Here is a 25816-nt window from a genome sequence, read left to right as displayed (position 1 = left end):
CATTATTAAACCAAATAGACATAGGTTTTCTGAGCATCATTTAAAATATTACATGATTTAATAAAAGTTGACTACAGAATATAAATCTTCATGCCTTGGAAAGCCAAGAACTTGCTTTGTATTGGGCTGAACAAAATGAAATTACCATGTTGTAGGTAAAATATAGTCAAATATTGCCTAGTTCACATGCATAAACCTAAGAGTTTTAAGTACCCCTGCAATGTTCAACATCAAGCACAGAAAAGTGTGCAAAAGTGTTTGATGATTGATTTTGTAGTCATTAAAATTTAAATTGTAGATATGTACAATATATTTTATTTTTTAACTATTCCAAAGAAAATATTTTCAAATTAAAAAGAAAAACATCTATTATGCATAAAATAAATTTGTGGTGTTACATTGAAACTTACCTTGAAACAACTGTGATATTTTTTTTCAAAAACATGGCTACCAAAATGTGAATGAATAGCATAAAATTTTATTACACATGAAAAAATACACTTCTGAAAAATGAAATAAAGCAGAGTATACTGCACATTGGTGTAGTGCCTGAAAGAAAGTATGTTTATTTAATGGTCTCAAGCATTTTGGGTTTGCTGCAAAAGTGGCATTTAACTCAATTATATACATCCTTTTCTGGTGGTCTCTTACAATATAGATCTGATTAGCCCCTTTTAAGAATTTTAACCCACTATTTTCTTGAGTTTTTAAAATTAATTAGGCTTTGAGTACAGAATTGCTGGGCTGTAGCTGAGGTGGGATTCTGGGGATGGGAAGCATTTTAGAACTATCTGGAGAGTATTAGGGCAGAAATGCTAACATACATACTCTGGTTCCAACATTTCTAACTTCTTTCCCTTCAACCCCTAATCCCCAATCAACTGTGTTACATCGACATGTGTGCATACAGTTAAAAGCACAATGTTTTGCTGTTACCCAGAAAATTCTCATGACTAATAATGGGGCTTTGATAAGGTAATAAATAAGGAAGATAAAATGGACAAAATGGTAAAAATATGAGATGGAGGGAGAAAAGGAGAAAGGGAGAGAGGGAGGAAGATAGAGGGAGAGCAGGAACAGCAGCAGGCATGAGATTTACAGGCCTACTTGGTTTTATTGCACTTCACTTTACTGTACTTCTCAGATACTGTGTTTTTACAAATTGAAGATTTGTAGCAATTCCAAGTAGAGCAAGTCTATCTATACCATTTTTCCAACAGCATGTGCTCACTGCCTGTCCCTGTATTAACTTTGGTAATTCTGACAATATTTCAAACTTTTTCATAATGCTGTTATTGCCCACTTAATAGACTACAGTTGTGTAATATAACTTATATGCACTGGGAAACCAAGAATTTCATGTGACTCACTTTATTGAAGTATTAGCTTTATTTTAGTGACCTGGAACTAAATTAGCAATATCTCTGAATTGTGCCTGTATTTTTATATTCAGGAACAAAATTGTTCCTTATATCTTATTGGATGTATTGTATGGACAAGTCTGCTGCAAAAGACCTCTTTGAGGACTACGGTGTGCATGACTCAAGTCATAGTATTTTCAATTGTTTCGTATGCATAAAAAAGCTGTTGTTGTTGTTGTTATGTGCTGTCGAGTCGGCCCCAACTCATAGCGACCCCTCCTTGGGTTTCCGAGGCAGTATCACTACGGAAGTAGGATTGCCCAACCTCCCATAAAAAAGCTAGACAAGTAATAAGGAAGACTGAAGAATTGATACCTTTGAATTATGGTGTTGGTGAGGAATACTGAATATACCACGGATTTTCAGAAGAATGAAGAAATCAGTCTGGGACAAAATATTACCAGAACTCTCCTTAGAAATGAGGATGGCAATACTCTTTCTCAGGTGCTCCACTCTCTGGAGGACAGCATGCTTGGTGTGGCAGTTAAGGATGTGTGTCAACATGACTGGACTATTATTTTGAGTGCCTTGGCAGCTGTATGTAGTTACTCTTCATGATGAGATTGGATGTGATATAATCACTTCCATGGTAGCATCTACTATGAGCAGCCAATCAGTTGAAGGGAAGTTGCCTTCAAAGTGTGAGCTAATTCCAGTACATATGGAAGCAGGATCCCACATTTGGTTTGCCATTCTTCATCTGTGGCTCTGGAACTTGACCAGTGGCCTGCCATGTTGCCTGCTGATCTTGGGATTATTGCCTTCACAGCCTGTGAGCCAACATTCTGCCATTTTACTTGCCTATCTTAGATTGGTCATCTTCAACAGCCAGGAGCTGCATGAGTCAGGAGAAGCCTCCAGCTTGTTCCAGTGGGTCTAGAAGACAGAGCTGAAGTCTAAGGTCATGGAACCTCCCCTTATCCCCTGGAGCAGGCCCTCTGAACTCAGACTTCTACCCTAGTCATTCCCTAGAGCCAGCACTTCAGACTTCTGGCTTCCTGGACTGTAAGAGAATAAATTTCTACTTGTTAAAGCTATCCACTTGTGGTATTTCTGTTCTAGCAGCGTTTAGAGAACCAAGACACTTGGTAAAGTAGTGGGTCAGTGAAAAAGAGGAAAACCCTCACAAGATGGATTGACATAGAGGTTGCAACAATGGGCTCAAACATAGCAGTGTTTGTGAGGATGGTGCAGGACTAGGCATTGTTTCATCTGCTGTACATAGGGTTGCTATGAGTTGGAACTAATTGGATAGTACCTAACAACAATATATTTCTTAATTAGACTAGTTATTGATTTTTCTATATTACTCCCTCCCCAATGTTTCTTAACCCTTAAGTTTATAAGAATCATTCTTTAAAAAATATTCTATTAATTATGCTTTTATTATAATTAATTCCTTTCTCCTTTCATTAAGCTGATTTTACTGCTTATTCCATAATCTCTTGAGCTGAAAGTTTATTTCCCCCCCTTATTTCCTTACCTTTCTGTCTAGTAATTGCTAGAAGTTTTCAAGACTCTGAAGTTGCCTCTGAATAAAGCTTTAGTTTATTATAGCTCTTGACTTTTGATATATAAAATATAAAATTGATTCTATTCTAACTTTTGGTATATATGATATAAACTGTTGCTATTTTCTATTTTGAAATTGCAATTTTGATCTACTTCACCCAAAATTCTTCAGGAAACTGTTTTTAATTATTAAAACTCTTTTTTTTTTTTTTTTTTTTACTTTTTACTTCAATTGTTAAAGGTCAGCAGTTATGGTTTGAAATATCTTTTTATTTTAAAATATATTAAATGGTCAGTACATTTAAGTGATAACTTCCTTTCAATGTTAACTACTCTATGTATGTTTCTGTAAATTTCTCATTGTATTTCTAGTAGTTGCTGTGGAAAAGCTGATTCTTACCTGTCATCAATGAATAAACGTTTTTTTTTTTCCTTGTCAGTTATCCACTTTTTATAACAATAACAAATACATAGTAGCATCATCTATGCTTGATACAATGAATAAAATAAAAACAGGTTTAAACTGCAACATGCTTTACTTAAATTTGGCTCAAATTTTGTCTTCAATTTGTTTGTGTAAAACATTTTCTTACCTTTACAGTAAAACTTTAGAACCCTTGTTGTTGTTATGTGCCGTCAAGTCAGACCCGACTCAGCGACCCTTCCTTGGGTTTCCGAGGCAGTATCACTACGGAAGTAGATTGCCCCATCTTCCTTCTGAGGAGTGGCTGGTGGGTTTGAACAGCCAGCCTTCTGCTTAGCAGTCAAGTGCCTTAGGCACTATGCTACCAGAGGGTTATATACTTGTATTCTGATCTTAGGTGAGTCACTTGCTTGATAGAATAGAACTTTCTATTTCTAATATTAAATAATTTAAATAATTTAGATGCACAAATCCACCAGCCACTCCTCAGAAGGAAGATTGGGCAATCTACTTCCGTAGAGATACCGCCTCAGAAACCCAAGGACGGGTCGCTATGAGTCGAATCGACTCAATGGCAGTGAGTTTGGTTTTTGGTTCATTGTTGTTAGGTGCCAAGTTGAATTTCAACACATAGCAGCCCCATGCAAAAGAGTAGAACTGCCCCCATAGGGTTTTCTAGGATGTTATCTTTGCTGGAGCAAATCTCCAGGTCTTTCCTAGATGGAGCTACTAAGTGTATTTGAATTACCAGCCTCTTGGTAGCAGCCAAGCACTTAACTGTTGCACCACAAATGCTCCTTTTAGATGCACAAGACTACAAAATATCGTAAAATAATTGATTAGGAAAATAGGTCACTGGTGATTTTTTGGCCTAGGAACTTTTTGAGTTGATAAATATTTTTATATAAGTCACTACATTTATAAAACAATAGTATATTCTTCTTTTCTCTCATTTCTTATTGTAGGGTAATATAAACTAAATTATACTTAGAAAGGAACTCTAAAATGATACTCAAAATTTGAATGCATGAAGGATGTCTAAAGGTACTTAATAGATGTCAAAATTTAATATTCTTTTTTAATTCAGAAAAAAAGTTAATTAAAATCAGTTTAATATTTTTAAACAGATGTCTTCTATATACCATTTCTGGGGAGAGGAAAATAACCAAAAGTCATATAAATATTACTTAAAGTAAGAAACTATTTGAAATATTAACATAATACTGATAGGCTGTTAAAATATAACTAATAAAAGAAAGAAAAGTCTCGTGTATCTGCCTCTATACTTAATGTTTCTAAGAATATATTTTTCACTTTTTGTCAATAAACAGTTTATAACAATTCTGGGAAGCAGTCAATGTCTTCTACTGTGTAAAATAAATGTGAGGAAATGTTTCAGGAAACTTTTTACCCAGGAGCCTACACTGGGAATTGCTTGTTAATTCTTGCAATTGTTAGGTTTTGTTTTATTTGATTATTCAATGCGATTATTTTCAGATTGTACTTGTTTGTCCTACACTGGCTAAAGCTGTCCATATTTTATGCCCTTTTTGTCTTCCTGTTAAGCCTCATCCTGCTGTGATCAGTGCACTGTCTGTTCATGTGGTCAGGAGAAAGGAATTGACATTTACTATTTAGTCTTGCAGTTTATAAATTGTGAATAGATTCTGACTCTCATGAATCAAATATTACAGACACAAATCAAATGTTACAAAGACAGAACAGTAAAATTAATATGTCATAAAGAACAGCTAATACCATCTATTTTAAGAAAAGCAAAAACAAAGAGAGTTTAAAAGGAAATTTTTCTATGGTTCTGTGATAATACAAAGTTGTAGATAACATTGATGATTCTGAGTCTTTGGCCAGGGATGAGCAATGAACATGAATTGGGAATAAGATACGAAGGCCTGCTACCAACTGAGGCACCTTGAGCAATGCCCAATAAAATACCAAAACCTGAAGTAGGAATGAACATCAGATCATGTTTTTTAAGAAAGTATACACAAAATCACACTTTATAAGTATTATCAGAGACCCCCCTGTTCTCTGAGTAATGATTGAAGAATGAATGGTTCAGTTCTCCAAAAGCCACTGGGAAATGTCAGCACCATCTAGTTAATGAATTCCTGATTTGTTTGGCATTTGCACTTTCTTAAGAAATTGCTGATGTGTTTAGACTTCCTCTTCTTCTCAGCAGCAGTGAAATTTGTTGATTATGATGGCCTTATATAACATCATCCAGGCAGAAAGCTAAAAGATTACACATTAAAAAGAAACAGGCCTGTTTATTACCAGGCATTGTGCTTCCTCATATGCATATCTCTGTTCCTCAGTCTTTGACCAGGCTGCTTTGTAGGAAAGGCTTTGTTAAATGTATTTCCATGGCAGGCCTCCACTCATGAAAATGTCATTTTCTGTGCCTGGTTGTGATAGGAAGTCTTTTTCACCTATTGAAACCTGTTAAATTTCCTTCAAATATTTTTGTTTAACTCTTAAAAAAAAAAAAAAACAGTTAGTGGAGGACCATTTAATAATAGATCTAATGAGGAACTGATGTTTGTATTTAAAATATTTGTTGAAGAAAACTTACTTCTCTACTCCTGAATTTAAAGAAGCCTGCAATCTTTTCAGATTTCCTTCATCCAGGTAGAAAAACTCAAATTGTTTATATCCCGTGCACTTTATTTATCTTTAACTACTTTTAACTACTCATTTGTTTTAAGAGGCATTCCACTTTTGGTAAGAATCTTGCCTACTTTAATTCAGTTTGTATGAAAATCAGCCTGGCAAGAAGCTTAAGGTTAAAATTGTCCAATTAAACATCTTTGTTACAGTTTCAAAGTAGACACAAAACAAAATGAATCTAATCTCTAGCTCTTGCCTTGCTTTGACAAGAATAGTAATGCAGGTTACATCTCTTATTACATAAGTCTTTGAAGTGTAAACTAACCGAGTTACTCTGTTTCATATTCACATTTACTCTAAAAGGACAAAATTCCTACATTAGGCACAATCATCTTGCATTTTGATTTTATGTTTCTGTTGCCGTGGATCTTCTCCTGGAAGAGACTTTTCCACTCTGTCCTCCACTTATCCCCTACAACTATTCCTTCCAATTCCCTCTTCCACATGACCTTAAACTCTGACTCTTCATCCTCACACCCTCTTGATAAACATGAATTACCAAATCAACAGTCACTGACCTACAAAAATTCCTCCCTGTTCAGAGATCCATTTTTGACCAATTGCTTCCCAAATTAACTGAACTTCAGCTGACCTTTTCTGCTAAAATTCTAAAAACTCTGTCCTTCTACTGCAAAACAGACACTTCTTCAGAGTGTGCTCATGTCTGGTATTTTTAGCACAAAAAAATTTAGCCAGAATTTCCCAATCTGCACTATCAGCATTTTGTACCAGAAAATTCTTTTTTGCAGGGGGCCAGGGCAACTGTCTACACATTGTAAACCATTTAGCAATATCTCTGGTACTAGAGGCCAATGCACTCTTCCTTAGGTTGTGACAACCAAAAATATCTGCAGACATTGACAAATGCCACGGAGGGTTAAATGGACCCCGGTTGAGAACCACTGACTTACGATAATGGTTGCTCTGGTTGATTTTCTTCTCGTCTTTGGTGCTGTGTTTTGGATAAGGATTGGGTCCTCCACTGCTAAGCTTGGGCAAATTCCATGTGAATAGACCCTACGAGAGTTCTCCGGACATTGTTCTCCAGCGATAGAACAATTTAAGGATTCCTATGGGAGCTCTAGTAGCATGGCAGCTAAGGCACTTGGCTGCTAACCAGAAAGCTGGGTTCAAACCCACCAGCCACTCCTCAGAAGGAAGGTTGGGCAATCTACTTCCGTAGTGATACCGCCTCAGACACCCAAGGAGGGGTCGCTATGAGTCAGGTCTGATTCGATGGCAAATAACAGCAACATTGTTACTAGTACTTACACTGTGATTTTCAACAAATGTAGGGAAAGGTGATGGCCAACCTCACTGGTCTTACAGCTTTAACCCTTAGTCCATATCAAATATTCATAATATAGTTAAAAACTTTCCAAATGCTGCTAGAGAAAGACAAAAGATCCCTGAACAATTTAGGATTGTCATTAGACATGTAATCTGGGGCTCTCTGATATGTACCAATTAGATCATCTACTTAATGGGACATGGAAATGCTGAAACTTGGTTAGAGAAAAAGGCAGGATGGATTGATTATCAGACTGGTATAAAATAAATGGGCTAAAATTTGACTACAAATTGATATAAAATAAGGATAAAAGTAGGAAAAGAGCTTTTAGTGGCTACCTTTGAATTCTTTTTTCAAATATAAATTAATTGAAATCAAGTCCTATATACAGGGAAAGAGTGAATCCCTCCATGATTTCAGAAGCCCTCTTAACTGTCACCTCTGAGGAGTGTTGGTCTCAATAAGGGTCATGTTATTACAATCACCTTATTTACTTTTTTTTTTTTTTTTTCTTTTTTGATGGCTTTAGACCGGAGGTGGCAGATTTAGCCAGAAAACAGAATGGGATGGCAGACTATTGAACTACAAAACTGAATTACAAGAGCTATGGAGCACTTTAGGAGCTCTGGTAGCATAGTGCCTAATGCAGTTGAGTGCTAACCAGAAGGCCAGCAGTTCAAACCCACCAGCTGCTCCTTGGAAGGAAGGTTGGGCAATCTACGTCCATAGTGATACTGCCTCAGAAAGCCAAGGAGCGATCTCTGTGGGTCAGGTCTGACTCGAGGGCACATATCAACAACAACAACATGGAACACTTTGAAGATACTTTGATTTAGAAAAAAAGAAAAGTTAAAAACCAAATTAATAGCTCACTATGTTAAATAATTAGAAAAATCCCCAAAGAAAAAGACTCCCCTTAATGTCTAGACTACACAAAGACACCTGTGGATGATAATTATTGGAAAAAGGATACTCAAAGAACAATTGCCCTACCTTGGAGCAAAAGATAGTATCTAAAAAGTCAAGCTTTTTCTTATAGACTAACACCCCATAGAGGAGTAAGTACTCTCTCTGTTGTGTCCATAATTGCCCTTAACAAAAAGGGGAGAAATTTCCAAGCAATTGCAGAACAGAATGTTCTTTAAAAAAAAAAAAAAAAAAAATTATCTTGCTTTGGGTGCAAATTTACAAAGCAAATTTGTTTTACATTTGGCAGTTCATGCACAATTGGTTTCATGCCCTGATTACCATCCCCAACCATAAAAACTCTCCTCCCCTCCCTGTGACTACCCTCTCCCTGAGCCTTCTTATCTGCACATTCCTGTCTGTCCGGCTGTCCCTCTGTGTGAATGCTGCCCCTCTGGTGTCTCATGGCTGATTGCTCTAAGGGGGTAGAATATTCTTTTTTTGTTTGTTTATGTTGAGACTACGCTTTCTACTATAAACTTGACCACTTTTCCATAATTTCTTTTTCCAAATAACACAAACATTTCAGTGCTAGGAATCTCACATACTCCTCAGCGTCTGCCTTTGTCTTAACCACTTCTTCTATCTTTTGAAAAAAACTTGAAAAACTGTCCAAGAAACTTCAGTTGCTGTGGCCAAAGATTTTACTTTTAGCTCGCATGACCATTAAGCCATCCAAAACAGGAATATCTAGACTATCCACATATGAACGGGTCACCAGATGCCCCACATGGCTAATTATCTCACTCCTTATTCAGGAGCAGCCGTGGTATTCACTTTTGGGCAGCTGTCTATGGCCACATTATCGGAAACTATGTGTTATGCACTTTATTCATTTATTCACAGGTAATTCAGAACTAACTTTAGTCTCTCTCTTATGAAATACTTATATGCCTTTAGATGCATCTCCATCTCACAGATTCTAGTGATCTCCCCCTTGTCATTTCCGACATAAAGAATTCATTTTCTGAATGACCTATTATGATTTCTCCTTAGCAGCTGCCCTGATGGAATACGCCATCTTATATCTGATTTTGTGGCCTCACACCAGCAGTGAAGTTTCATGGAAGCTATAACACAGATTCTTTATATTGTATTCACTTAGCTTTTCAGGAACAACAATAATTTTTTTGTCCCATCAAAATCTGTGTGTTTAGGCTGCAGCCACGAGAGTTCTTTTTTTTCATTCAGTTGTTTTCCAATTTAGCTAAATTCTTCAGATTTTGTATTTCCAAATTTCAGGGAAAGCAAGTCAAGTTTTCCAAGAGTTTTCTCCCATGTACTGCTCTGGTTCCATGATAGAATAATTAGCTACAAAGAAAACAGAAGCATACTGACAGCTGACACTGCATCAGTGATGCTGAATGCTAGAAGACTATGGTTAACCTTCAAGTTGAAAGAAAAAGTCATTTCAACCTAGAACTGTATCCTGATTAGTTCATCAAAATTGGTAGGATAAGGAGAGAATTAAGCTATTTAAGACATGTAAGGACTCTGATAATGGCTGCAACCATGGCTCAGGTATAACAAAGATTGTGAGGCTGGCACAGGCCTGGGCAGTGTTTTGTTCTGTTGTACACAGGGTTTCTATGAGTCGGAGCTGATTCCACGGCACCTAACAACAACAAGGACTCTGAAAGTTTACCTCTCATGTACAGCTACTTAGACATATGATTGTACATGTACACCAACGAAAACGACAGAGTAAACAACAAAGAGTACATCATGGGCTTCGGAAACAGCAGCTTCAATTCAAAAAAGAAGGGAAGGACTAAGCTGTTTGGCAGGTCTACATAAAAACCAATCTAATTTTGAGAATGATTAGTCTCTTCTCAAAGAGATCTCATGATTAAAAAGAGATTCAAGTATTATAATAGAGAGTTTGAAAAAAGATTGTATATGCAAAATACAATGAAAGCAATTGTTTTGGTTACCTAGTGCCACTCTAACAGAAATACCACAAATGGATGGCCTAACAAACAGGAGTCTATTCTCTTACGGTTTGGAGGCTTTAAGTCCAAGTTCAAAGTGCCAGGTTCTAGGGCTGGGGAAAAGCCCTCCAACCTTCAACTTACGCTCTGCCTTCTGCTCCCGGCCTACTGGAGCTGGAGGCTTTTCTTCACTCAGCTGCTGGCTGCTGAGGCTGACAAGCCCAAGGTCGACCAGTAAAAAGCACAGTCCTGATATTACCAAACCACTCGGCGGGCTATTAATTCAAGTCCATTGAAAGTCCCAAGGTCAGCAGAGCATGGCAGGCTACTGAACAACGACACAGCTACATGCAGGATTCAAAGATGCCAAAATCTAGAGACCATTCCCAAAACTATTTCTTATATACAGGAAGCAGACCACATCCCTAAGACAGCTACTCAGCTGCTTGTGGTAGATGCCACCATGGAGATGATTGCCAGTCTTATCATGGGGAATAACTACCACCAGCTACCCAGCCACTCAACCAGGCCCAACCAAGTTGACACACAACCTTAACTACCACAGCAATCAATATTTTTTGTCCCACCAGCTGTTAGTTTTCCTCTTACCAAAAGGTAAACAACAACAACAACCAAAAAAAATACTGTCATGGAATGGATTCCGACATTCTGACTCATAGCAGCCCTCATAGAGTTTCCAAGATTATAAATCTTTACGGAAGTAAACTGGCTCATCTTCCTCCTGCAGAGTAGCAGATTGGTTTGAACTACCAATCTTCTGGTTTGCAGCCAAATTTTACCCACTGCACCATCAGAGCTCCCTACTATTAATTATTACATCCCAAACACTTAGTTTCTGACACTCAGATAGCATGACATACACATTTTTAACTAAATAACTTACTTGTGATTATTGTTCTTCTGTAAACAGAAGTCTTTGTGGTTGAAATCCTCTCCCCCACCCCAAGCTATTATTATAGCTTTGTTATTTATCCAATTTATGATACTAAATATCTGTCTTAATTTACACCTCTTACACAGGCTCGATATCTTGATAGTTAAATGTAAAAGTACAAATAAAATGATAGATATGTTTTCCAAACTACAGGTAATCCCTAGGTAATGTATTAAAAGCATATTCCCTGAAATCCAGATTAATATTTCTGAGTTGAATTCCAGAAATTTGAATTGCTGATAATCAGTCTAGGTGATCATGATGTATGTGATCTATGGCCCTCATTATTAGAAACTACACTTTTTGGACTTCATTAATTTTTTCACCAGTAATTCAGAATTAACCCTAGAGTGAATATTGTTTTCATTCTTTTCTAAAGTAGACAGTACATATTTTTTGTCCTAAACTCTTCACACATTTTCTTCTTTAACAACTTAAGCAAAAATAAAACTAGAGAGGGTGTGAATAGATTATATATATATATATATGTATATATATAAAGGAGTAACAACATTGTCCCCTGGGGAGGAAAAAATATCAAAATTCTTTTTCATTTATTTATTCTGCCTCAGTTAAGTGCCATGGTAGTAACTTAGCTTCTCTGTAAGTACATTTTTCTCATAAAGTTGCTATTTTTGTGCTGTCTGGACTTATGACTGCCTGAGAGAAAATATGAGCATGAAGAAATAAGAATAATTTAGATTACTGTACTAACATGTCTCTATTGTGTTAAAATGGTATTGTTTCAACATTATTTCAAAGACCTATTAGAATATTGGTTTCCCTAGTTTGAAATTCCTTTCTGTATTCCTGAGTTTTTCTTTTCTAAATATTTCTACAGAGCATTATGGTATGCAGCACAAGTATCTTTGTTCATTCATTTATAGATATGTGTCCTTAAGAAGTGATGTATTAGTGCTCTCCAGTATACACAATGAGATAAAAACTATGCATTATTTTCCTTTCCAAGAAAACTAAATTGATGCACAGAATGATTGTATGCTAGTTTCTGAAATTGCAGCAGAAGGTATACTTGCCTTATTAAGATGAAATTTCTGCTTTTATTTATTCTGGAGAAAAAGCTGTATCCCCAAATAAAGGATTAGTCTAGGGACCTGGTACATCAGTGTTGCCGTATCAAATAGAAAAGTGAGCGGGATGAATATTATAGCTCACTCTTTATATTGGTTTGTTTGTAGGTAGGAAAAAATGAGAAATTGGAGAAAGTATTAGTCCACATTAAAAGGTACAACATGAAGAGGCCACTGTCAATTCAGGCTGTGCTTGTTGATTTCCACATAACAACCTTGTCTCCAGAGTCCTTAAAAGTATTGCTCTCCTGAGAAGAGACCAAGGTTCTTTCCCTTAGAAGCCAAATAAACCTGGTGCATCATTTTGTCATTCTTTATGAGAACAGTGGCCTTGAGGATCTTGCTTAAAAGAACAACAACAACAAAAAAAAGCTATCAAAGATTATCTCTGCCACTTCCTTTACAGAAGGATGTAGCCACAAAGAGTTAGCAAAATTTATAGATTATGAAAGCTGTAAATATTTCATTTCTTTAGAGTTAACATTTCTCTAGAAGATGTCTTTAGAAGTACAATTGGTTTACATTTTTGCATGGAATTTTTTAAAACAAAAGATCATTCTATTGTGCCTTTGAAAATCTAAACAAAATATATATTCTTAATCTAGGAAAGGTATGAGTATTAGACTGCTTAACATGATAATAATAGCTGAATAGTGGCAGAGTAATTTAAAGTATTATTTTTTAAATATTTCTTAGGGACCCATTCATACTGTGCTACTAATAAATGTATAAGAGGTGAGGTGGCACAATAGTTAAGCACCCGACCCCTAAGTGAAAAGTTGGTAGTTTGAAACTCACTCTACAGGCTCTACAGGAGAAAGACCTGCTGTGAGTTGAAAACCAATTTAACAGCACCTAACAAGAACACCAGTAAACATATAATTGATTTTATATCTAGACATGCAGATAGAGTTTGTCCCAGCAGTGCTCTTGGAGAACAGGCTAAAATTGTCCTTCTATGAAAGTTGATTAGGGGTCAACTTTCTGTGTCAGTGACACAGATGCTGCCTGGGTAATTGCGAGGAGAAGGAATTTTCTTAAGTGAGATAGACTTAGGAACATTTTGAGAACTACAAGTATTCTCACTGAGCATGAGTTTCTGTTATTGGCTTATAAGAAATGAGAGGGGCACTGGAGCTTTTCATTTAACTAAGAGATGTAAGTTTGACATGTTTTCTAAAGTCAGACATCTGTTGTCCCCATTTTGGAAACTCCTTTCCCAATAGCTCTCTAGATGCTTAAGATGCTATAGCTCCTCTTTCGCATCCCTGAAGTCTATGTACAAGCTCATTCAAATTATGAAAACAGTCATTGGCAGTTAAAATCATTTTATTTATATTTATTGGGTGCCAATACGGTTTTGGTAGATAATGCAAAGATAGTGATGTAGCATCAAAAATTTGTGTTCATTTCCGTCTCTTAAATCTAAGGAGCTTCGTTTGATTTTCTTTCAGTTAAAAAATGAGTCCTTTAAAATAATTACATTTCTTGGGTAACGTTAAGAAATAATTAGCTTTCAACATGGAACATAAAAAAGTCAGCTAACTTTGTGAGTTAAAAAAGAAAAATATAACTTAAGAATAGTTTAAAATATTGATAAGAGCTCATTTCACTTTCTTTCTCTATTACTGGAGCATGCTTTCTCAGTAATAAATAAGTTTTATTTAGATATAAATGGTGTACGGTAAAGAAGAATGAAAGTTTTTGAAAGCTTTTTTCTTAGGTCTTTTCTTAACAGAGTTGAGTATTTTAGTGCTCAAATGTATGTTATATTTTGAAAAGATTTGCTATCCTTGGTGGTATACTGTTTATACAATCAAAGGTACATGAAAATAAAAAAAAAAAAAAAAAACGAAGCAGGAAAATTATAGGCTGAGAGTTTTGTGACTTATTTCTTGCCTTTTAGAAATTACAAAATTCCAAAACCAAATTCACTGCCATCTATTCTATTCCAACTCATAGCGACTCACATTGGGTTTCCAAGTCTTTAAATCTTTACAGAAGCAGACTGCCTTTTTTCTGCAGAATGGCTGGTGGGTTCAAAACCATTGAATTTTTGGTTTGCAGCCAAATACCTTAACCACTACACTATGAGAGCTCCTTATTACAATATTACATTATGTTTTATTATGTTATTTTTTTTTTGTATTTTTCTATGAAGTTATTTCTATACTGCTAAATTTTATAAATCTATTTTTATTACCACCCAAGTGGATTTAATTGCTCTAAGCCTTTGGTTAACTTCATATTTTATAACTCAAATTTCCAATAAATAGATTTGAAATTTTTTTTTTATCATCTAGGAATTTCAGGGGGTAAATATTTGGTGGGGAAATTCTAACAACAGAATTTAAGATGGAGAAAAGTTAAACATATACATAAACAATGTAAGTAACCTAGTTTTAAGTTAAAAAGTAAACTTTTATTTACTGTTTATGTCCATGCTTAAAAATACTGATTTAGCAGACAAATTTATTATAGTTTTTTTTACACAATCATTGTGTTTAAATATGAGTTTATAAAGAATATTTTGCTTATATCACAAACTCATAGTTATTTTGAAATATTCAATATGATTTATTGAAAGTTCATGAAATTTCCTACTTAAGTGAACAAAGATTAGAAGAATTACATTAATTCTAATCCTACCTATATTTCATTCTTTAATTTTACTGTTAACATAACCCATAATTTTGCCACTGCTGGAAATGTGCATAATGCCTACATTTGAGATTAATATGTAACATGCTTACTGATGGTCCAATTCCTATCCTATATTTTGGATAATGACTTTTTAACCTGTTTCTCATTTGTAACATTTTTGATAATATGCAGTTTTCATTTCTTATATAAAATCTTATATTTAGGATAAGCTTTTGAAGAAAATGCAGTTCAGTAAAGCAAAACTACATGGAGAGGATCACAGGTTGATTCAAATCAGCATCAGAACCCATTATCCTCTCTAACTTGTTGTCCATTCCATGACTGAGCGCCTTCAGGAAGTTCTTAACTGTAAATGTTTAATCTTTTTAGCTCATGAAGGTAGCTTTAAATGTTTCCAAAGACCTGTTATATTGTATTCTATTCTGACCCAATACAATTACTCTCTGTTTGTTGTTTTCCAGCTTGACTTGGCCTCTTTTTTTTTCTCCACTCCCTTTCTATTTAGCTAATATGTAATATTTTTTATTAATCTGAACATTATAGTGTGGCAAAATTTTGAGAGAACTGGCAAGGTTTCAAACATCTACATTGTTATTGTTAGGTGCCATCAAGTTGGTTCCAACTCATGGTGACCCTATACACAACAGAGCAAAACGCCACTTGGTCCTTCACCACCCTCACAATTACTGCTGTGTTTGCATCCACTCTGTCAGTCCATCACGTTGAGGGTCTTCCTCTTTTTTGCTAACCATCTACTTTACCAATGTGCTAGTTAAGATTGTGTGTCAACTTGACTGGGCTATGGTTTTGAATGACTTGGCAGCTGGTTATTCTCCGTGATGAAACTGTGATCACCTTTATGGTGAAATCTGCTGTGAACAACTAAGTAGTTGAAGAGGAGTTACCTTTGGGGTGTCACCTGCTTCCAGTATATATGGAGAAGCTTTGGGAAAAATATCTAGTCTTGGCACATTTTGGATCTTGTCCTTGGCCAAATCTTCATCTCCAGTTTCTGGTCTTGAACCAGAGGTCTGCTGTGTTGCCTGCTGATCTTGGGATTGTTCCTAGACTTGAACAAGTGGCCTGCCAATTGCCTGCTGATCTTGAGATTGTGCCATTTTACCTGGAAATCTTGGGTTTGTCAGCTTCAGCAGTCAGCAGCTGCATGAGTTAGGAGAAGCCCACACTTATAGTGGGTTTGGCACAAAAGCCAGAGCTGAAGCTCAAGGTCGAGGAGACTTCATCCAACCCCTAGAGCCAGCATTCTGAATTTGGACTTCTAACCTCCTAAATTGTGACAGAATAAGTTCCTGTTTGTTAAAGCCATTCATTTGTGGTATTTCTGTTATAGCAGCACTAGAGAACTATGACAGCAAAGCTTGATGTTCTTCTTTGGGGACTGGTTCCTCCTGATAACATGTCCAAAGTATGTGAGATGAATTCTCAGCATACATATTTTTAACAAACATTCTGTCTGTATGTCTACCAAAACACATTTATTCATTCTTCTGGCAGTCCACAGTATATTCAATATTCTTTGCCAACACTGTAATTAAATCACATCAGTTATTCTTTGGTCTTCCTTGTTCATTGTCCATCTTTCGTATTCGCATAAGGCAACTGAAAATACCATGCCTTAGGTCAGGCTTACTTTAGTCCTCAAAGTGGTATCTTTGATTTTTAACACTTTAAAGAGGTATTTAGCAGCAGATTTACCCACTGAACTATGTCATTGATTTCTTGATTGGTGCTTTGATGGGCACTGATCATGGATCCAAGTAAAATGAAATTCTTGAGAACTTCAATATTTTCTCTGTTTATCACAGGGTTGCTTATTGGTCCATTTGTGAGAATTTTGTTTTCTTTATATCGAAGTGTAATCTATCTCGGAAACCCAAGGAGGGGTCGCTATGAGTCGGGGCCGACTCGACGGCACATAACAACAACAACAACAACAACAACAACAATCTATATTGGAGGCCCAAGGAGGGGTCGCTATGAGTCGGGGCCGACTCGACGGCACATAACAACAACAACAACAACAATCTATATTGGAGGCTTTAGTCTTTGATATTTATCAGTGAGTGCTTCAAGTCTTCTTCACTTTCCGCAAGCCAGTTTGGGTCATCTGTGTATCTCAGGTTGTTAATAAGTCTTTTTTTACTTATTGTCCAACTTCTTGGATTATTTGCTCAGTATACAGATTGAATAAATATGGTGAAAGGATGCAAGCCTGATGCACAATTTTCCAGATTTTCAGCATCCTCTTGTTGTATGCGAATGACTGCCTCTTGGTTTGGATACAGGTTTCTCGTGAGCACAATTAATTGTTCTGGAACTTTCATTCTTTGCAATATTATCCACAATTTGTTATGATCCACATAGCCAAATGCCTTTGTGAAGTCAATAAAACACAGGTAAACATTTTTCTAGTATTCTCTGCTTTCAGCCAAGATCGATATGACATCAGCAATGATATCTCTCGGTCGACATCCTCTTCTGAATCTAGCTTGAATTTCTGGCAGTTCCTTATCCACATACTGCTGCAACAGTGTTTGAATTATCTTCAGCAAAATATTGATTGTATGTGATATGAATGATATTGTTCAATATTTCACAGCCAAATATTATTCTCCAAAAAATGTTTAATTTTTTTCACATATACCAATCTGAATGTACACTTAAACACAAAATAACTGACTTCTTAAAATAAGAAATAAAATCAACCAAGCTCAGTGCCATTAAGTTGAATCCAACTCATAGCAACCCCTCCTTAGATTTCTGAGGCACTATCTCTAAGGAAGTAGACTGCCCAGTCTTCCTTCTGAGGAGTGGCTGGTGGGTTTGAACCACCAGCTTTCTGGTTAGCAGTCAAATCCACTATGCCACCAGAGCTCCCTTCTTAAAATAAGAGTAATTATAAATTACAGATACCTTATACAGTTTTTTAAACAAAGTTTGTTTGCTTCCTTAAGCAGCACTTGAGTTTTATGAGCTCTAGAAAAGACAAAGAGAAGAGATAGACTAGTATAAGAATATGTTAGCAGGGAATTACTTTAAAATACACACCCACAAGAGCTGAGCTTTTGAAGTACAATTAAACTGAAAGTTTCACAGATGATGTCATACTGTATTCTTAAGAATATACTTCCCCAAAACAAGGTGTTTTAGAATATCAGAAAACTTCACATTAATATAAACATTTCAAAACACATTGCAATTTAAACTTTCCAAATGGCAATTATATTGGGACAGCTTTTTCCTTGAGTTAACTACTTGGGATAGTATAAAAATAGTTACCCATAATGCCAGTATATCTTTGAGTATGCATTTTGAAGCTAAGCCATGATCTATTTTTAGATTGTGGTATTAGTGATTTCCACGTTTGTTCAACCCAACATAATGTGCCTGTTCTATACCCACACTGAAAATAAAATGTGGTAAGGAATAGGGATTGAGTATTAATTCCTTAGAAAAACCAATTGATTACAATTCAAAGGAGACTTAAAACAACTTGTTCTATCTCTTTTGATTGGGGTGTTTGGTTTCTTTTGTTCACTTTAAAATAGTATGTTTATTCTGGATGGGTTTGTACAACTATAATCAATTAATTAGTTTTGTGCTTCTGTAGTAACGAACCTGGTAGGCAGAAGGCTGTTTGACATGACAATGATGAGCTCTGGGATATGGGAAGAGACATTTTACAACTTATATTTATTCAGAAATACTTTGCAAGACTAGTCTGTTGAGGATGAACCTTCACTTTACCGAACAGTCTCCCAAATCATGTATAAGTTTTCAGTAGTATGGTAGTTTAGAAGATAATTAACAGTATAAGAAATATTCAGAACCTAATAGACTTGCAAAACACAGGTAGGTATAATTTAACTTTCAGCCACAATTTTCCTATCTTGAATTAACTCAGTTGGAAAGCAGGCCATTTTTCTAGCTGTTAAATAGAGTGCATTTTTGAATCTTTGTAAGATAACTCCTATCATGATGCAGCCAGCTTTTTAGCATGTGAATTTTCAGGTTGTTTATTGTTTATCTTCAGGTGCCTCTTACACTCTCTTCCATCCTCCATATGGAATATTAAGGCAATGATACAGAGGTTTTCGGTTTTTTTTTTTTTTTTTTAATTTTGTGTTTACAAATAGGTAGGATATTCAGTTTTCATATTTCAACCATCATCCCTGCCCAGTTTTCCCTGCTAGAATAGACCGAAAAGCCCAAATCTCGTTGTTGTGGAGTCCAAGTCATAGTGATCCTATAGGAAAGATTAGCACTGCCCCTGTAGGGTTTCCAATGCTGTAATCTTTACTAAAGTATCTTGCCCAATCATTTTCTTGCTGTGGAGAGTCTGTTGGGTTAACCACCGAGCATCGCAGGCTCCTGGCTGAAATGGACAGAGCAGAGCAATTGTAGCCTATTCAAATATCACACTGCCTGCTGGGTCTTATCCCTCCCTGATAAGCCAGTTTGATAAGCTGTTCTAAAATCTGGACCAGCTCCTCCACAAAAATTGGTTTGTTTGACTCAGCAGAGAAATTCCCTTACCCACACACCAATTTGAAACCTTGCCATATTTACAGTCTTCATCTATGCCAAAAATTCAAGTTGGAGTTGAGAACTCAGTCTATTTGAAATGAGTCACTCTAAGAATTCAAATTTCTGTATGTGGGAAGGAAGGTAGTTTGTAAGGAAATGTATATACACTCACATAGAAAAGCTCACAAGTTATAGCAAATTCATTATGCACTGTGGGGAGTCATTGAAGTTCTGGGGAATGTCAGTACTGATGATAATAGATATTTTGGAAGGAGATAGTTTTAAGTACATTCAACCTCTTTTCTCCTCCGATTTTCCCTTCACTGTTTTTATTGTTGTCTTTGTTAGACAAAAAAGTACTGTTCCCTAATCAATACATAATGTACAGGTGAATAGGCATCCCTTTGTTGCAGATTCCTTTTTAGAAAAGATCTTTTCTAGAAAATAAAATGTTTATTATTTTTGTACTGGCCAAATTGCCTTAAAAATATTCTCGTCTATGTGTAGAAGAGAATGCTGGTTGTAACAAAGATGACTATATTTGTTATTGAGAAAATTTCATTTCCTAAGGAAATCTGTCTAAGTGACGTGAAGCTAGTTTGCCCCAACCTTGGTTTTCTAAGTTATAACCTGACAACACTATATGAAGCTGACTTCTGGAGCTTAAAAATGTTAGATGGGCCACAACGAATGGAGCCTCACATTCCACATACTTTTATTGATGTATTTTTCTTTACTGGCCTTCTGCAGTGCCACAGCTGATTTCTGGGTGGCACTGTAGAATTCTAGGACTCCCAATTTCAGGCACAATTTGTTTTTTGTTGAAGTGTCAGACCTGTTTTAATGGGGGCTGAAACCATGCAAGTATTCAGGTGCAAAACAGCTTAGGGGAAATATCAGAGAATGTAGGAGAATGGAGATTGCAGTGAGAGACCTTCATTTATAGCCTCAATGTACATATTCAGATCCCTACATTCTTTCAAAAATAACAGTGAAATAAACCTTATGCTCAAGTACATGAATATAGTTCCTTATGTGATTCATTTGCATGTGGATAAGAAAGTATTTGAAGTCAGACACGATCACCTTAGCAGATTAATAACCAAACCACTACAATAATAGCATCAAAGAGGAAAAGAGCCTTCCTCAGGAATTATTTCTTTCACAAAGAGAACAACCTTGTCCATTGTTGGCCAGGATACACTTTGGGATGAATAAATCATAGTTATGACTGAGCACAGACAAAATGCCTGCAATGTATAGTAGTACACTTGTGATAAGAAGAGGACAGTATCATTTATTACACAAATGCAGAGGGAGAAAGTGACATTAATAAGTCCGAGTAAGTTTTAAGTTTTAAATAGGGATATGTGAAATAGAACACTTTGGAAATACATGGAACTATAATTATCTTTCTTCAGGTAATAATGTGATATTTAACTTATTGCCCATAAAGAGGTCTCTATCTAATTAAATCCATTTGTTCTTCTCTCATCATTGGTTTATTTTCCTCTAACTATCACATTTATGCTTTTTGGCTGAAATTATTTTCAGCTTTTACATTTAATTCTAGTCAATTCTATGTGCTTATGTTTACTATTTTCCAAAAGCTTTTCAATAGCCTATTACAAAATTTTACCAAATAGCTCATATACATAATAATGCAAAAAATTGAAATACTTTCCAAACTCAGAATGAAAGAAATCATGATTCCTAAAAATGTTTATACTACATCCTACTTTGCTGAGTAGTAACTGGGTTCTTAAAAGCTTGTGAATGGCCATCTGAGATGTATCTATTGATCTCTCCTCATCTGGAGCAAAAAAGAGTGAAGGAAATCAAAGATATGTGGAAATAATTAGTCCAAGGAATCAATGGACCATAAGAACCTCAACCTACATGACCCTGAGACCAGAAGAACTAGATATTGCTCAGCTACTAATGAAAGGGATCAAAATTGGAGATCCTGAATACAGTGGGTAAGAAGATGTGAAAAAAAAAAATATATGAGAAGACCAGGAAGAAAATGCTGAAACCCTTGGTTATGGGTCATCTGTCAGGCCTAGAATTGGACTCACTCTCATGACAGACCTATGAGCTGAACGACTACATCAGGGAGATACACTCCTTAGAATGGTCAACCATGGGATACGAGAAGGGTGATATGCAGATGCGACATGAGGATGACACAACCTTGCTTGCTGAAAGAGAAGTGACTTGAAGCAGTTACTGATGAAGATTGCAGCCTTCAGTATGGATTACATCTTAAAGAAAACAAAAATCCTCACAACTGGACCAATAAGTAAGCAACTTCACAACAAATGGAGGAAAGGTTGAAGTTGTCAAAGATTTCATTTTACTTGTATCTACAATCAACACCTTTGAAAGCAGCAATCAAGAAATCAGACTACATACTGCACTGTGTAAATCTGCTGCAACGGACATCTTTAAAATATTTAAAGAGCAAAGATGTCACTTTGAAGATTACGGTGTGCCTAACCTAAGTCATGGTATTTTCAATAGCCTCAAGTGCATGTGAAAACTGGACAATGAATAAGGAAGACCCAGGAAGAATTGATGTGTTTGAATCATGGTATTGGCAAAGAATACTGAAAATACCATGGACTGCCAGAAGAATGAACAAATCTGGTCTTGGAAGAATTGCAGCTGGAATGTTCCTTAGAAGTGAGAATGGTCAGGCTTTGTCTCATGTCTTTTGGTTATGTCGTCAAAGGGAACAATCCCTGGAGAAGGATATAATGCTTGGTAAATAGAACCCACTGAAACCAAACCCACTGCCATCAAGTCGTTTTTGACTCACGGCAACCCCCATTGGGTTTCCGAGGCAGTAAATCTTTACGAAAGTAGATTGCCTGGTCTTCCTTCTGTGGAGTGGCTGGTGGCTTTGAACCGCCAACCTTCTGGTTAGCAGTCAAATACCTTAGGCGCTGAGCCACCAGAGCTCTTTTTGGTAAAGTAGAAGGTCAACGGAAAGGGGAAGACCTTCAACGAGGTGGATTGACAGAGTATCTGCAATGAAGGGCTCAAGAATAGCAAGGATTGTGAGGATGGTGCAGGATCTGGTAGTGTTTTGTTCTGTTGTATAAAGGATTGTTATCAGTTGAAGCCAACTCAACGGCACCTAACAGCACAACAACGACATGCATAAGAACAATTCCTATAACAAAAGTGTTGGAAGTGCCAAAGATAACTATTATGGTGGTTTGCAATTACAAAAATTGCATAAACTGTATACTCTTTTAATATTCAATAAGTTCTTTGAGAACATGTGGCCAGGCCTTTCTCCCTAAGCACCTATGATCGTTAATATTATGTGTCAACTTTGCTAGGCTATGATTCTCAGATGTAACCACTTTCCATTTTGTGATCTTATGTAAGCAGCCAATCAGTTGAAAGGGAAGATTCTTGGGATATAGCTTCCTTCCAGTATATAAATGGATGTTCTGGCAAAATTTACTCTCTTTCTTGACCCTGCCATCTTCTCATCACCTGACTTCTAATTCTTGGCACATAAGCCTGCAGAAGTCTCTGGCCAGCCACCTGACCTGCAGAGTTTGAGTTTATCAGCCCCTGAAACCACGTGAGTCAGCAGAAGCCTCCAAACTGCTGCCTGACCTGCAGATGTTGGGTTTGTCAGCCTCTGCACCCACCTGAGGCAGCACAGGTCTTCAGCCTGTTGCCTGACCCACAGATTTGGAAATTGCCAGCCCCACAATTGCATGAGGTAAATTTCTCTCTCTATATATTTACATATGGCACACTGGTTTGCTCCTTTAGAGATCTACACTGTGACAGTACTGCTGGATGATCTTGGACCTTCTGCCTTTTGGCTAACAAGCAAGTACATTAACTGTTTGTACTATCCAAGGACTGCATAAATTTTATGAGTAGTTTATTATTCTTTTGAATTTATAGAATAAATTATTCAATCATATGTGACTCTATGATTCATATTGAGTAAGGAAACCGTTTCCCTCATCTATTCTAAATATTCCTATCCCAAGCTTTGAAAATACTAGAAATATATTTTGAAGACAGAAAGTCTATAGTTTCCTTAGTTACTATATAACCAACGACTGTCAAACAGAAAACCAAAATGTAGTTATATTTATCTTTTGAAGTGTAACCACTTTTTTTCTTGTCTTGGTACTAGACAAACGTTTTCAAAGGATCCTAAAGTATGAAGAACACAAAACAGATATGAGTTTAGTAGCTTCTGTGAAAAGTTACAGAATAGCTTGAAGAAGGAATCAAATCTTCAAAGCCTGACCCTTCCTCTCTCCAACAGATCTGGCCCAGAGCACCAATAAATTACCATTAAAAAGGGTTATATTTAGGACCTCTTCTTTTCTTTTTTGGTCATTATGTAACAGATTTTCAGCTGTATTTAGATTTTTTGATGTGTTTTAGATGGTAGGGGTTTAAAACTGCTAAATAGAGTGTCTTGTGTGGGTGGGTATTTGTCTCTCTGTCGCACTCTGCAGCTGACTGCCTGAGAGGCCTCTGCAACTGAACAGTGGAAGAGAATTCAAGAAACAGACAAGTCTGTATGCACCCATGCCAGTGAGCAATCAGTCTGCTTCCCTCCTGGCCTCCCCTTTATAAAAGTGTGCTTATGGAAACACATAAATGCACAACACACACACACATACACATGCAAGGACACATTTGCATATTGTTGTTGTTATGTGCCGTGGAGTCAGACCCGACTCAGCGACCCCTTCTTGGGTTTCCAAGGCGTATCACTACAGAAGTAGATTGCCTCATCTCCCTTCCCAGGAGTGGCTGGTGGGTTTGAACCGCCAGCCTTCTGGTTAGCAGTCCAGTGCTTAGGCACTACGCTACCAGAGCTCCATATTACACATGGGAAATGTTTCTGTGTATGCACAAACTGAAATTTTCAACTCTATCATTCATATTTAAGGAGCTCTGGTGACGTAGAGGGTAAGACATTTGGCTGCTAATCAGAAGGTCAGCAGTTCAAACTCACCAGCTGTTCCATAGGAGGAAGATGAAACAATCTACTTGCATAAAGATTTATAGCCTTGGAAGCCCTATAAAGGTCACTATGAGTCGGAATTGATTTGATGGCAGTGGTTTTGATTTGGTTTAATATTTAGATAAGTCAGACAATCTATGCACACATTTAATGTGTCTTAGCATCTTGTTTTGCCAAAAATCTGTATTAACTGAAGCTAAATTATGTTCCAATTAATGACATTTTAGAATTGAGAAAATATTATAAGTATACCTGTGATGTTCAGTTTTCTTGCCTAAAAGTTTATTGACTCTAAAGTATCAGTTTTGCTTATTCACTTCTGTTAGTTTCTTTTCTTCTTATACATACATACGCGTCTGACTATGATTCTAAAAGATTAGAGAATAATGACCTGTTCCACTTTATACAAAACATGTAAATTGTGTTGTAAAGAGAAGAATGTTATTTGTTAGAGCAATATTATTTTATTTCCTAAAGTGAAAGCTTTTTAGGTAAAATAAAGAAATGTCAATAAAACTTTGCTTTTTAAATATTTTAAACTAAGAAGATTGGATTTTGATAAATTTTTCTGCTGTAGCTAAGGAATGCTTGTTGATGTATTTAGGTGATGGTACACACACAAACTGAGATCTGAGAGCTCCACATAAAGTAACCTCACTAATTATCTTTTGATTAGAATTTAAATATAAAAGTGATCCATAAATTCTCAGTTTATATGTTTTTTGATCCAAGATAAATATGTCATGATTATATTAAAAACTTTAAAGTCTTGTTTTAGATATTTAGGAGGAAAGACTCAAGTCAATTCTCATAGTAATAGAACGTTTATTCCTTTTTGCCACCACCATGAGATTCTTCTGACTCACGACGATACCATCTGTGTCAGAGTAGAGCGTGCTAACAAGGTTTTTCAATGGCTGATTTTTCAGGAAGAGATCACCATGCCTTTCTTTTGACACACCTCTGTGTAGACTCAAACCATCAACCTTTCAGTTATCAATTAATCACATTCACTGTTTGCACTACACAGGAACTCCTTGATTCCTTTAGGGAGGAAATATATACCACTATCTATCTATCTACCCACCTATCCTCCAACACACTTATCTATCTATCTATGTTGTTGTTTTTGTTTGCCATCGAGTCGACCCCGACTCATAGCGATCCCTCCTTGGGTTTCCGAGGCAGTATCACTACGGAAGTAGGAATGCCTAACCTTCCTTCCGAGGAGTGGCTGGTGGGTTTGAACCACCAGCCTTCTGGTTAGTAGTCAAGTGCCTTAGCCACTATGCTACCAGAGCTCCT

This window comes from Orycteropus afer, unplaced genomic scaffold (assembly GCF_000298275.1).
Source record: "Orycteropus afer afer isolate SDZICR_OR568_19922 unplaced genomic scaffold, OryAfe1.0 scaffold00105, whole genome shotgun sequence".
Taxonomy (NCBI): domain Eukaryota; kingdom Metazoa; phylum Chordata; class Mammalia; order Tubulidentata; family Orycteropodidae; genus Orycteropus; species Orycteropus afer.
The sequence above is the reverse complement of the archived record's forward strand: the minus strand, read 5'-3'. Positions refer to the sequence as shown.